We start from the raw sequence: 14850 nt of genomic DNA, 5'->3' as shown, positions 1-14850 counted from the left end.
GAAGAGAGAGGAGCGAGAGCTTTCGCCTTGCACTGGGGCTCAGGCAGCTCTGCCGAAGTAGCATCTTGCCGACTTTGGTTTTTAAAAACTGTCTGTGCACAGTTTGTCTTCATGATGTATGGTCACAAATTATACAAGGAAACTTGGTTCATTACAGCTACTGTATATATACTGTATTGTGTTTAGAATTTGCTCAGATATTCTATATGTCGACAAAAAGAAAGAGATCAACTGTCTAATTTTGCTGATCAGGTGACAATAACAGAGAGCTTGCAAACACAAGATTTCTTTAGTTTCAGGAAGAATATGTTGGACAGAATTCTTTACTTTACTGACACACTCTCTCCTGGCTCTTAGGGAAAGGATTAGGTTCTGACTCAAACTGCTTGCAGTCACGTGGTTATAAAAGTCAGTTTGCCAGTTTCGGCTGGAGAGAGATTTCATGTCAGTGAGTTTACGAACAAAAAATGACTTGGGTTACAGTTTTATAGTATGACATCACAAGACTGTGATTGGATGTGATGCTAGCAGGTTTGGTTCTGGTACCCACAGTACATATCCCCAATTGGTAAATCTTCCTTCTGGGGGCTGGATATTGACCTTTGACCTGTGGTTTTGGGAAAAGAAAACAGCTTGGAGTCTTGCTGGAGTCCATCTGCACTATATATCATTACATTGTTCAGCTTGATACAGTTTTACGATGTCTCTTATCACATGGGCCTCTTTAGCCACATTCCTGGGCCATCCACAGATAGCACCAGGCTATGTGGTCAAGGCACACAAAGATTGTTAGAAATCTTTAATAACACTTAATTCTAAGTGAAATCATAGGCTTTGTCACTTCAACTCCATGATCCCACAACAGTTTATGTAATGAAGTTCTTTCTGTTCTCAGTTTTAAACACATTTTTCTGTAGTTTCTTTACTTTACTTTGTCAATACCTTACCTTAAGTATTTGAATCGGGTCTCTTGGCATTCGTTTCTGTTCAAGACTGAGAAGAACCTTTAAAAAGTCTTTGAGCCCATGATTGTTTCTATGATAGCTTCTCTGGACTGATCCCAGAGTAGCAATCTGAATAAACCTTTCTCATAAATAGCCATTTGAAGCTCATTGTATCCCAATTTCTGTGTGTCATTTGGCTCTGCTTACATGCATTCAAAATATAATGTAAAAAGATCATTAGACAAACAACATCACATAACCTCAAGACTGAAGAAGACCTGTCTTCCCAAATTGGGTAGAATTCTAAATGATCTGAATTTGGGCTTTTAATCAATGGCTCTGGAGTGCGCCACAAATTCACTTTCCCCAGAGAAGGACACTTAACCTTGCCCCAGTTTCTTTAGGACATGACAGAACTGTTTACTTTGGCTCTTTATTTATCCTCTGAGCTTATTTATACAATAGAATTTATCTCCTCTTATGAAGAACAGCAAAACCATTGAACTATTGAAATTGCTCATTCATGCCTTTCTCTGAGCTGTAATCTTGCCATGCTGTAGATCTCTCCCTAGTTTTAAACTCTCAGGGGCTGTTAGCCTTTTATAACCGCTGCTTTGCAGGCCAGCCAAGCTCTCTGCCATTCTGCTGGTAGACTCCTCTGTCTTCCTCTGTTCTGTTGCTTCTTTCTGAGTTACTTCTAATGGGAGGATTTGGTAAAAGAAAGCATTCCCTTTTCATCGTTTGCTTGGGACTTTACCTTGTACAGGGTTAGATTAACTTCTTCTGTCACTTCAGTTTGAATTCTCTTATCATATTTTGTCTTAGTTTGTTGGCGCTCCAGAGCTGTGAGCCCACTGCAACATCTGCTATGAATCAGTCTTTTTCCTCCTGATCTCAGATTTGAAGCTTTCGGTGGGTTTTGCTACCAAGTATCTTTGTCTTAGCCTGACAGAACTCCTATTCTTAAACAGCTGGTTGTGTTTGGCCAGGGATATGCAGCTGTAAAGGAGCTGGCCAAACTCTGGTGACCCTTACACCGGAGCAGTTGATATTAGGATCCTTCCTTTGCTGAGACTGTGCAGACTGTTGCACAATCTCTCAGATGCTCCTTTGTAATCCTAATGGACGTTCGCCTAATTAGGATTTCTTTGAGAGGTATTTCTCTGTGCTCATGTGAAAATCTCAGAAGAACAAATGCAGAGCATAGCTAAAGAGGGGCCAATGGCAACCTTGTGTGGCTGAAGTCAGAGCTACAAGCCTCTATAACATTGCTTTAGTCATCTTCCAAGTATCTGCCCAGTCCTGAATTTGCTCTATTTCTGAATGTCCTCTGCAGGTTCTATAGTGTTTCCTTATCTGCCAAAATTATTTTTCTACCAATACCAAACTCTTTATTAGCAATATAGGTTAAGAAGAGCTGTGGACCTAATACAAAACCCTGAGGGACTCCACTCACGACGACAATTTGAATCTTTGTCCCTTTTATGAGCCTTCTGTTTCTTGTGCATTAACTCATTTGTAAACCTATTACTGTATATTCAACACCTTCAATGCCTACTACCTGCAATTTGATAATTAATCTTTTATGAGAAATGTTATCACAGACCTCCTGAAAATCTCAATATACTATATTGTATGCATATTTATATGCTCTATTGTGGTTGCTTGTTAAATGAACTCTAACACATTAGTAATATTATTATACCTGCTACAACATGGGACAGCATAAGCTGCTGTGAAAAGTTTATATATCAAAATGGCGGCCTTGAAATATTGGACTACAATCTCACCTTTAAACGGCTTCCGTTCAAAATCTGTTTAGCCAATTAACCATGCACTTGTTAACTGAGATGCATGGTGAAATGCAATTAAAATATTCACTTATCAAGCAATAGGGTTTCTTGGATGCTGCACAATTCTGAACGTTCCGAATGCCTTTAAGAAAGGTGGAAAAATCCAGATTTTTTTAGGTGTCATCTATGCATAGTAGAATTTTTAAAACCTATGTTCCTGCATTCCTAATTCCTGTGTAATAAATGATTGCATTAAAATGGATCGTAATGTTGATTTCTTCAGAATCCTGTGGCTCAAAAGAGTTTAGAGAACTAAATCCAAAATTGAGAGCTATAATCGTGGACAAAGCAATTAAAATATTTAAATATGCTTGTGTTTCTATACTTTTCATCCTTCCCGATTAACACTTACTGTACATTAATTACCTGGTGTGATATTGATTACTAAAACACGATTATTTCTATGAATATTTGCTGCCCTCTTGTGGGAATATTATTGAAACAGAAATCTTTGAAACAATTTTTCCTTTTATTAACATATTTGGAAATGATCAATGTACTCATTCACAGTGAATCTATTTCTTTTGATATTCTTATTGTTTTTAAATCAGTGTTCTTAAAGTAGTTGTGACTTTGGCATTAAGCTGATCCATATTTTGCACTAACTATTACAGTTTTGGGGGCTAAGACAGTTTGATTAATCAAATTAATCAGATGTTAAATTATTCAGACTGTTAAATAAAATAGCTCCATTTACTTACAAGGGATTTCCATGTTTTCAGAAAAAAACTAAATAATTAAAGGGGGGAGTGAGACTAGCACAATGTGATCCTACAGTATACTGTATGTAGAAGAAAAACTGATTGAATCATACTGTATTCACCAAAAATAATATCAATTACTGTATCAGAAAGATTTTTATATTTCTTGTTTACCTTGTATAAAAATAACACCATCCAAAGTGCCATCGGTTTAATTTTGCTCAGTCTTTTCAACAATGTTTTGCTGCATTTTCTGCTTAGTTTACTAATGTTGTTTTGTCATATCGTATTTGAAGCTTCACTATGTTCATTAAATTCTAAACTGTGTTAATTTAAGTCTAAAAGGCATATTTGTAAATATAATTCTTCTTTACTTGACAGCATGAGGAACTTATAGTGATATCTCTTGAATTCCACTGGATCAGTTGATAATGCACCTGTCACACTATTCCTGGTCTAGAAAGCCTTATCTCAACAGTTTTTATATGTCAACTTAGAAAACAAAAATAGAAAAAAAATGTTTATGCATCTCCAACTGCTCAACATCTGCTTTGAGAACTGCAATCAAGCTTATTGATACTCAAGTGCTGCAGTAGAAAACCTATTATCATGTTAACTCTAACTTGCATTGTCTCAGGGATGTATATTACTGAAGCACACACTTAGAAACAATGAAAAAGAAAAAATAAAGTAACGAGAAAATAAGTTGTCTTGTAACTATATTCTATTGTTATATTTTGATTTTGTGGCAAGGGGAGAGGAGCACCACTGTTGTAAATGATTAGCATTGTTACCTCACAATGCTCGGGCACTGAGTTCCATTCCAGGCCTGGGGTGCTGTCTGCATGGAGTCTGTATGTTCTCCTCATGTTTGTGTGGGTGCTCCAGTTTCATCAAACAGTCCAAAGACCTACTGGTAGGTTAATTGGATTCAGGGAAAATTGGTCTTGCTGTGAGTGTGCATTCAGTATGTGTCTGCAATAAACAGGTGTCCTGTCCAGGGTGTATCCTGCCTTGTGCCCGTTGCTTTCTGGGATAGGCTTCAGGTCCCCCAAGAGGAGATAATATGTAAAGCAATGTACAATAATCTCAAGGTAATATTTACAACACAGTAATATTCTAATTATTCCTGTACAGTTTTTTGAGCCTAGAGGAGAGGAATAAAATTACTGCAGCTGCTATAACCCTGAGCACTTCTAACAGATGTTACTAAAAGACACATATTACTTAGGGATATATCTGATGGTGAAAAGGATATAAGCACTAAATGACTAGCCAGAAACACTTAATTAGGAGAGTATCTACATGATCAGCTGTAAATTCCTAAATCCCTAGTCACAAAAAGAACATGGAAGAATGTTTTCAATCCCCTACTGCTTCCATTGCTCATTAGTTTTTCATTATTATGTCATGTTCACAAGGTGAACTAGATTTGAAAAGGCCCCCACCACAAAAGCTGTTCAGTTATGGAAGGCATGCTTACATGTGAGATCTTACAAAAATTAGTAGCTCAAGCTAGAGGTTAATTGCACTTTAGCCTTTTGTGAAATGCATTATCCTTAGACTGAAGAAAAAGTCTGTGTAGATCCATAAGGGAATATTGTAGATAAATCTTAAAAAAACAATCCAAATATTATCGGTGTTGTTTTCCTCTTTAAGAAAGGAAGAAGTAATAAGAAAAGAAGAGGTTACTAGGAGGCAGTCTGGCCCTTGGAGGGGTTGAAACACAGATGTTTAAAAAAAAGACTGCGCCAGCACACAAGTCCCTTCAGCTCAGTTCACTGCATCTCATTTCTTTGTTCTGGCAGTGAATTTGATTAAGAGGTCAGCTAAAGGCTGCTGCTGTGACGCACTCATAATAAATGGTGAAAACATACATCTCTCAAAGTGGAGGCTTTCCAAGCAGCAGGAGAGTAGAGTTCTTTCATAAACTGTGATTCAGATCGGCTTCAAGAACCACGCTGTTAAAGGCTTTCCTTGATTTCAGAAAGTAATAGGTTCATCCACTTTGTTTGTCTAAGGGATAAAGGAAAGCAGGTAGTGCTTGCAAGCTGCACAAATGAAAAACTGTCTGTTTACATATGATTTATCTCACCAAGATAAAGTTTCATTTTCAGCTAAGTCAGGAAGAAGAAACACACTGTTTCCATTGTATAATCAGCTCATCAGGAATTCTATTTAACAGCATCACAATTACAATCAGGTTACCACATTTTTATGTGGAAAATATATTATGCATGGAAAAAATGCAAAGTAACTTTATCGTTTGCTCAGGGATTTTAAACTAAATCATCTTAGGCAAACATTTCCTTTTCTCTGATTTATTATAGTTGGTTCAGTTTTTCTTCATTCAGAAGAAAACTGTCATACACTGCTTTTCATGTTCTTTACAGCTTGATGACAAAAGCTCAACGTCAGAAAAAAGTTTGTTGAAGTGGTGACAGGTTGTAATTACACCGATTGAACCGACAGCTTCTCCAAGTAACATTCCGCGGAGTTTATTTCAAATACAATCTAATCATTTCACATTATTTTAATAGACAGTCCTACCATTTGATTTATAAACTTTTGCTGCATTCATTTACTCTTGGCACCTTAGGCAAGGCAGGTAATGCCTCCCTTAAGATGATGTGATTCTAATCCTAAGATTAGAATCGGATGATCCCACTCAGTGCCTCTTATGTAAAGATATGGATAGTGCATTTTAGCAGGCACTTGCAGGGGACTAGGAGGAATGATGGTTGATAAGTGCTTTTTAATCCCCCTAATTTTATTCTGGATTCAAAACAGGGCTTTATCTACAAATTGAACAGTCAGATACTATTGTTAAATGGGCAATGCAAGACAGATCAGCTCTTGTTAACTGTGAATGCAAATAGAGGCCTATCTGTAAGTGTGAAGGCAACTCTCTAAGGAAACCCTGCAGAGTCTGTGGCTTTCACTCCATGTTTATAGCATCTTCTGATAGAAGAGTTGGTTTACTTCATGTTAGTTTTACTGATATCCAATAAGATTGTGTTGATACTTTTTGATCATGTTCCATTTTTATTATACAGGGGGATGATAAGAAATGCAAATTCTACATTTGATAAATTAATATGTGTGATAGATGACTTATCTTTATCGCCACTCAATCAAAATCAATTTCAAAGAATTGATTCTAAATAAACAGTTTTGGAATATTTTGTACATACGATACATACGAATTGCGTTAGCATTGGTGCGTTCGGACAAGTCTGACATTTCCCAAAACAGGTGGTTCTCATGATATAAATTCATTTCTTCAGTTCAAAATCAAAATCAAATCAAAGTTTATTTATCAAATGCACAACAATACAGCATGCAGCAGTAGTTGCTGGAAATGGAATGTCTTTTCTACAAGCTCACCGGGGGGGAAAAAATCACAAAATTAAAGTTACAAAAGAAGGTTACATAAAAATACATAATAGTACAATAGAAATTGAATAAAATAAACTCAGACAATACTCAATATGAATAGAGCTGTTACAGTATGTGTCCATGGCGTATGCAATATATTATGTCCAAGTAGTGCATTGTGATGAATATATGTTATTTGGATGACTGGGGTCCTTGAGAATGGACCTGGACTTCTTAAGACATCTAGCTGATTAGATATCCTGGATGTTTGGTAGTTCACAGCCGGTAATGAGCTGCGCTGACTTCACCACCCTCTGCAGTACTTTGTGATCCTGGGCGGAGCAGTTCCCATACCAGGCAGTGATGCAACCAGTCAGGATGCTCTCATAGAGCACCTATAGAAGTTAGCCTGGATATGTGATGGCATGCCAAACGTCTTTAGCCTGCTGAGAAAGAATATGCGCTGCCGTGCTGTTTTGACCATGATGTTGGTGTGGTGGGTCCAGGTTAAGTCCTCTGAGATGTTAACTCCCAGGAACTTAAAACTGCTGACCCTCTCCACTGTAGTCCCATTGATGTAGATAGGTGTGTGATCACCTCCCTGGTGTTTCCTATAGTCCACAATCTTCTCCTTAGTCTTACTGATGTTCAGAGAGAGGTTGTTCTGCTGGCACCATGCTGCCAGGGTTTCAAACTCCTCCTTGTATGCAGACTCTTCACCATCTGTGATCAGGCCGATGACTGTTATATCGTCTGCAAACTTAATGATGGAGTTTGAGTTATGCCTGGTGACACAATCATGGGTAAATAAGGAGTAGAGGACAGGGCTAAGCACACAGCCTCGGGGGGCTCCAGTGTTTAGAGTCAGGGTAGAGGATATGTTGGTGCCCACCCTCACCACCTGCGGACGTTCCGTCAAGAAGTCCAGGATCCAATTACAGAGGGAGGTGTTCAGTCCCAGGTCCTGGAGCTTGATGACAAGCTTTGAGGGCACTATACAGTAGTATTGAATGCTGAGCTGTAATCAACAAACAGTTCTCTTCAGATATATGGATATTAAATTATGAATTAAATAAAGCAGAATATTACATGATGTATAACAATAACATAAAGCTGGCATTCTGACTTTGGAGAAGTGGGGAAATGAGAAAAATACTTTCCCTGAGGAAAATCCCAAAGTCTCAGCTCTGAGCAAGATTTGAAAGTTTGAATCAAATGTTGTCAACAGCCGCTAGTGGTAATACTTTCAAATAAAGTGTGTAGAGCTATTTGTCTTTGGGATTCTTTATACAACATTCTCTGTTCATGTTTACTTTTTATGTTTATATTCACCCATTAAATTTGCAGAGGCAGTTTTATTATTTACTTTTCTTTCTCTAATATTTTTTATCTTATACTGAACAATAAAAAAAGAAATAACACTATGAGCTGTCCTTCTTGAGGAAGCATGAAGTAAATGCAGTTCTTTAACATTATTTTCCTATACAAACCTCTGTCTCAACTAAAAGAAGTTTCCCTTTGTACCACAGTGACCCCCTGTTGTGTGGACTAAGACTCATGTAGCGAATGTTATCCCCATACCCTGTGTTCTGTCTACCGATCACTTACATAGAATGTACTGTAGTTTGTTACTTCAGAATTCTCAATCATTCCTACTGTAGGTAAGTTTTTTTTCATGTTACCCCCAGAGAAAACTGACTCTCCTCCCAGCTACAGAGTTTTGAAGCTGAGTACAAATGAAATGTTAAGACATCAGGCTGATTGAATATTCATCACTCAGAAACAAGAAGATGAAGTACATAAAAAGGATGGAATCAAAACGGGGTGTGCATATAAATCTCTCGTATGGCTGAGAAGAAGTTGCGTCCTTTGGGACTTTCAGATCCTGTGCAGTAAGACTGGTAATACTGTGATCTAAAACCACATATAAATCTTGTTTCTATCACAGCTGCATAGGCTTACTGTAAATGTATGTACTGTGTTCAAGAAGGATAGAAAAGAGAATTGAATTACAGTATATTGCAAAGTGGCAGAAATAGTACACACATACTGAATATACATGTATATCCCTTTTTCTCCCAAAACTTGCCGAAAACAGTTATGCAGTTGTACATCATTAAACAAAAAACAGCAAATTACCACAAGATGCAGTACTTTGCAGTGAAACTACAGCTGTCTTGAGATGCATTTAGAAATATATTAAGACTTTTTCTTGGAAACCAAAGACAATCTAATAAAATATTAAAAATGGCTAAGCTTTTGTGGCTTGGATAAATACATTTCTGAAATGTGTAGTGGTGTATACAGGTTTTTCAGTAAAGATGTGCCCACATTTATCAGTATGAATCTGAAACTGGTAGTCCAGAATCAAACTGTTGAATATATGCACTTGTTCTTGTACTTTATTTCTAATATTGCCAAACTTTCCTGCTCATTTTTCATTATACTGCACCATTCCAGTAGCAATTAGAAAAATATGCTTAATATGCATATGATTTAATTATTAATTTTAGATCTAAATGCCATAATGTTGTATATGCACTATAATTGGGGAAATGAGGTTCAACATAATCAGTAACAGGAAAATACGCAAAACAGGAATTTAATAACCCTACTGAATCACGTTAATCTAAAAGGAAAAAAATAATTTGTTAGTAAAAAATGTGTTCACTGAATAAATTATTTTAGCTATGCATTCAGCTGAACTTTTATTTCCTTGTTCTATTCACAGAAAATGTTCTTGTTTATGAGCCATGATGCTTTTCCTATGTTTGATGTCTAAAACAATATATAAATACAGATTATTTACAGATACAGATCTCATAATGACAGATTTATAATAATAATAATTCCTTTCACTTATATAGCGCTTTTCTGGACACTCCGCTCAAAGCGCTTTACAGGTAATTTGGACTCCCCTCCACCACCAATGAAGAAGAAGATATCATTTTTAGCCATATACAATTTCTTGCATTAGGAAGTTGTCTTTTCGCATACCCCAGTTTGCTCTCCATGAGACACACAGACAGGGAGAGAGAAGCTTGGGGTCAGAGCGCAGGGACAGCCATTTATACAGCGCCCCTGGAGCAGCTGGGGTTAAGGGCCTTGCTCAGGGGCCCAACAGATTAGGATTCCACCCAATGTGGAGCCTTCACCTGGATGATGGGACGGCAGCCACAGTGCACCAGAACACTCACCACACACCAGCTATTAGTGGGGAGGATAAAGGCGTGATGAAGCCAATTTATAGATGGGTATTATTAGGAGGCCATGATTGTTAAGGGCTAATGGAAAATTTGGTCAGGATGCCGGTGTTACTCCCCTATTTTTTTCGAGAAGCACCCTGGGATTTTTAATGGCCTCAGAGAGTCAGGACCTCAGTTTTATTTCTCATCCGAAGGACGGTGCCTTTTTACAGTATAGTGTTCCTGTCACTATACTGGGGCATAAGGACCCACATGGACCGCAGGGTGAGTGCCCCCTGCTGGCCCCACTAACACCTCTTCCAGCAACAACCTTAGTTTTTCCCAGGAGGTCTCCATCCAGGTACTGACCAGGCTCACACCTGCTTAGCTTCAGTGGGTTGCCAGTTTATACTGTAAGTGAGAGGGTTATACAGTTCTGAAGATACAAGCAAATCCCAGGAATCTGATAAGAATGTTTTAATTGGGAATTCCAGATTTAAGAATCATGTTCTTTGTGAATGTTCCAGTATTTTAGATTGGAGAATTTTTAATTGACCTGCTTGGTTAAGGCAGTCCCCTGGCTGTAGGAATCTAGTTCAAAGAAAAAAATTAACTCCATCTACAAGGTGGAGATGGAAGGATCCGTGAGACAAGTACAAAAGAAGGTGTTTGCATTGGATATATATAGCATATTTTTAATAATGATTACGATTAGCCTTCCTTACCCAAATTTGATCCATCTCTGAATTAGACCTTGCTTGAATCTTTTTAAAGTAGCATTGGAATGAAAACTCAATCCGGTTAGTCCCATTTGACTGATTCCACTTTTACCATTTTCTTAAGTACTAGGAGGTCGATACGACAACAGGTTTGCTACCTGTTGTAAATCCTTCCTTTGCTCTCACTAACCTTTTCTTAAGAGTCGATCTCCTTTTTTATTTCTAGAAGACTTTTAGGGTCTATCACAAAAACCTGAGTAGGGTTTTAGTCTTTAAGTAGGGTAACCAACTTCCAAACAATGGCAGCTTATCCTTTAATAACTGCATGGATATGCAGGTATTTATAGTTTCTGGAGTGCTTCTACACCTCCCTTGGTGGCTCAACCCCATTTATATACTCCAGATCAGCTGCTCTGTTACTGTGCTTGGTTTGAGAGATGTCCACTTAGCCATATGGATAAGGAAGACAGAACCACCCAATGATATACCAAAGAGTTGTAACTTTGGCTGTCATGCTGGTGTTCGATGAAGGGTTTTAGTGTGATGAATGCTGGGGAATAATGGTCTAAAAGGCTGTGTTTATACAAAAGAGCCAAGTGACTGGAACTGGAGAAGACTGGTTTGTCTTTCTCCTGAACTTTTGTTATGAACTCCAGTTGCAGAATTAATGGCTTTCTTTTTTTAGGACAGTAACTGTTTACTATCAGTTTATTGCATAATAAAGTAATGCAGTTGTTGTATTAGATACCATAGTAACCATGTTTTTCTTATCCATAATGCTAGTATATTTCTTTGTACACCCAGAATAAACCATTGGTTATCTATAGTTACCAGTGGTTAACATGCAAGGCCCTTTTGTGATAAGGGAATACTACACCCTCACCAAGTAACTTCTGATCATGTCTCTCATAATCTCTTAGATTTATTACTTACCCATTACATCTTTGTCATTATTCCAGGAAACATGTAAAGGAAAGGCAAGCTGTGTACTGTATATTTATATATCCATAAGAAACCAGTACAAAGAACCTTGTCAAATTGTTATTTTTCTCATATTAAGTAAGGTGTTGGCTCTGTGGCTAAGGATCTGTGCATGTGGCTGGAAGGTTGCCGCTTCAAATCCCACAGCCACCAGAGGAATCCTACTCCATTGGGCCCCTGAGCAAGGCCCTTAACCCCAGCTACTCCAGGGGTCCTGTACAATGGCTGACCCTGTGCTCTGACCCCAAGCTTCTCTCTGTCTGTGTGTCTGTGTCTCATGGAGAGCAAGCTGGGGTATGTGAAAAGATGAATTCATAATGCAAGTAAATGTTAAAAATGTTATGTTACTGTGCTCAATATGTAGCTTAAACAAATTGACTGTAAATAATTTTTAATTATTGTGGAACATTTCAGTATATCAGACTATAACTAGTATTTAAAGCATTAAATCCTTCCTTTTCATTAAACCCTTATGTTACCAGTATGGTTTTGGATGGTGTGGAGCAAACCCCCACACACATGGGGAGAACATTTAAGCTCCACACAGACAGCACCAGAGGACCAGAACTAAACCCAGAGCCCCAGCACTGCAATGCAGCAATGCTAGGGCTCTGGGTTTAGTTCTGGTCCTCTGGTGCTGTCTGTGTGGAGCTTAAATGTTCTCCTCATGTGTGTGGGGGTTTGCTCCACACCATCCAAAACCATACTGGTAAGTTAATTGGCTTCTACTAGAAGTTCTAGGAAGCTTGGCCCTGATGTGAGTGTGTGCATGTTTGTGTCTGTGTATACCCTGCGATGGACTGCTTGCCAGGAGAGTCTCTAGCTCCCCTGCGAACCTGTATTGGATTAACTAGGTTGGAAAGTGGATGGGTGGAAGCCCATATGAAAGGCTATGAAAAATATGAAAGGCTGCAGCATTGTTTCCCATTTCAAGATGAATACGTGGTTGTGCTTCTCAAACAGTTCCCTGAAAATAAAATACAAAAACGAAGCAATTAATATAGCAACAGTATAATTTTATCTACATGAAAATTTTGAATTACCAGTTGTTTTTTATTCAATACACCCCACCGATTTGGAATTGCCAGTCGATTCTTTACCGTGACGTTTCATGGTAACATCTCTGTTGTTTGTCATCACGTCCTGTAGTCATGCAAGTAAGATGAGGACAGAGAGGCTGGTTCTTTTCACTACCAACTCATCAAGCCATTCACCTCTGGACATGCTACAGATTTTGTACAGATTTACAGAAGATTTGGAAAAGATCAGAATAGCTGCTAGACTATAGTCACTCAAGGAGTCATAGTAAGTATAGTAAGTAGGTCACTGGGATTAATAAGAGCCTTGATAATGCAAACCCTACTCCTGTAGGTGCTCCCACTTGTCAGCAAATTGGCTTCAGCACTATTTGAATTCACTACCTGAAGATAAAACACTTGGGAGCCCCAGAAACTGCTAAACTTTTGATGAGATGTAATATTGTAACTGTTGCCTGAAATAGTTAAGAACTGAATTCACTTTTGAATTTGACATGGATAGAAAATTAATTCAAGGCCAACTAAAAGTGACATCAGATTTTGTAACATAAGTACAAGTTAACAATCAAGTCTAAAGATATTTGGTTGTGATTCTAGTAGTGCTTTTACTAGTGAAGGGTGTAGTAGATATTAAGGAATCATTAGTGATTTAATTGATATTAATTTAATTTAATCTTTTTACATAGACTAAATATTACTATTTAGCACAGCACCAAAACGTGAAATCTGACCAAAATGTACCGAACTCATTTTGAGATGGTGAGACAGGTGTTACAAAATGACATTGAAGATGGAGAAAACAAGCAATTCAAAGGTAAAACTACTGAAGGGATGGGGAGAAGGGAGTATCTACAGAACATGCTTATAGTTCTTGTTTAAGATATGGGGGAGCAGGATAAAGTTTCATAAAGTTTCATAGAGCTTAAGGGAATGTTACATCAGACTCTTAAAGTTTGACCATCTTTCTTAAATACAGCACAGTGATATCTACAGGTATAAATGGTTTAGTCTTGCTGTGATGGTACTGTACCAAATCAATGAGCATCCTTCAATGTTGTACTGTAGTCTCAACCTTCATGTTTCAACTCCTGCCTATGAGTTACTGGATGGCAGAGGTAAAAAGGGATCATACCATTACGAATCTTTACAAAGGTTAAAGCTACAGTATGTGTCATTTGAGATCCATGGTTCACCTTCAGCACTGACTCACAGTCAATTCATTCTCAATAATGATAGCAACCAGCAGCGTCAGAATAACCTACTGTGCATATTACAATATAAATCTGTTGTGTTTAATGTTCCATTGAACTCGTCTTATGGCATATCTACAATTATGAATATGGTCTAAAAATGTAGAATTTAACTTAAAGTATTTATTAATGCTGCTATTACTACTTATAATGAAAGGTGGGCATTGTATGAATTAAATGACTCAACTGATGATGTAAGCAGATTAGTGATCAGTGATTCAGTCCAGGTTTGTAGTGTAGCAGTTAATACCATGTGTCTGCATGATTACACAATAAGTTCAATACAATAGTGTTTAATTCTAAAAAAAATATTTCAAAGTTTGTTAAAATAAAAAATGAGACTTGAAAATTATGGCATTTTGGCTTTAGTTTCAGGATGACCATAAAAACGTGGACTATCATGCAAACTGAAACCTGGGGATAAACCAGGGTAAAAGTATCACTCTTGAATATCTCACTTATGTTCTCACTTATGTTTTGTCTGAAGATGTCCTTTATTTTTGACTGAAGACTGATTCTAAATGCTTTCAACAAACATCTGACAAAATAAAATCCAGAAAAGGCTAGTCTCTACACCATTTAAATGGCATATATTCTCCTAATGCAAAAAAATAATTCAACATTCCATTGTGGTTATACTGAAATAAATCAGACCACATTTATTCGAACCAGAAAAGCCTGTTCACAGAGGAATGCAGGCGGCAGTAACGCATTTAAGCGGAAGTATGCTGTGAAATAAAAAAGCTATTATGCATTGAAGGAACCATAGCTATACTTAAAAATAATTACAATCACTTCTATA

The sequence above is a fragment of the Atractosteus spatula genome, chromosome 3 (assembly GCF_055471065.1).
Source record: "Atractosteus spatula isolate fAtrSpa1 chromosome 3, fAtrSpa1.hap1, whole genome shotgun sequence".
Taxonomy (NCBI): Eukaryota; Metazoa; Chordata; class Actinopteri; order Semionotiformes; family Lepisosteidae; genus Atractosteus; species Atractosteus spatula.
Note: the sequence above shows the minus strand (reverse complement) of the source record.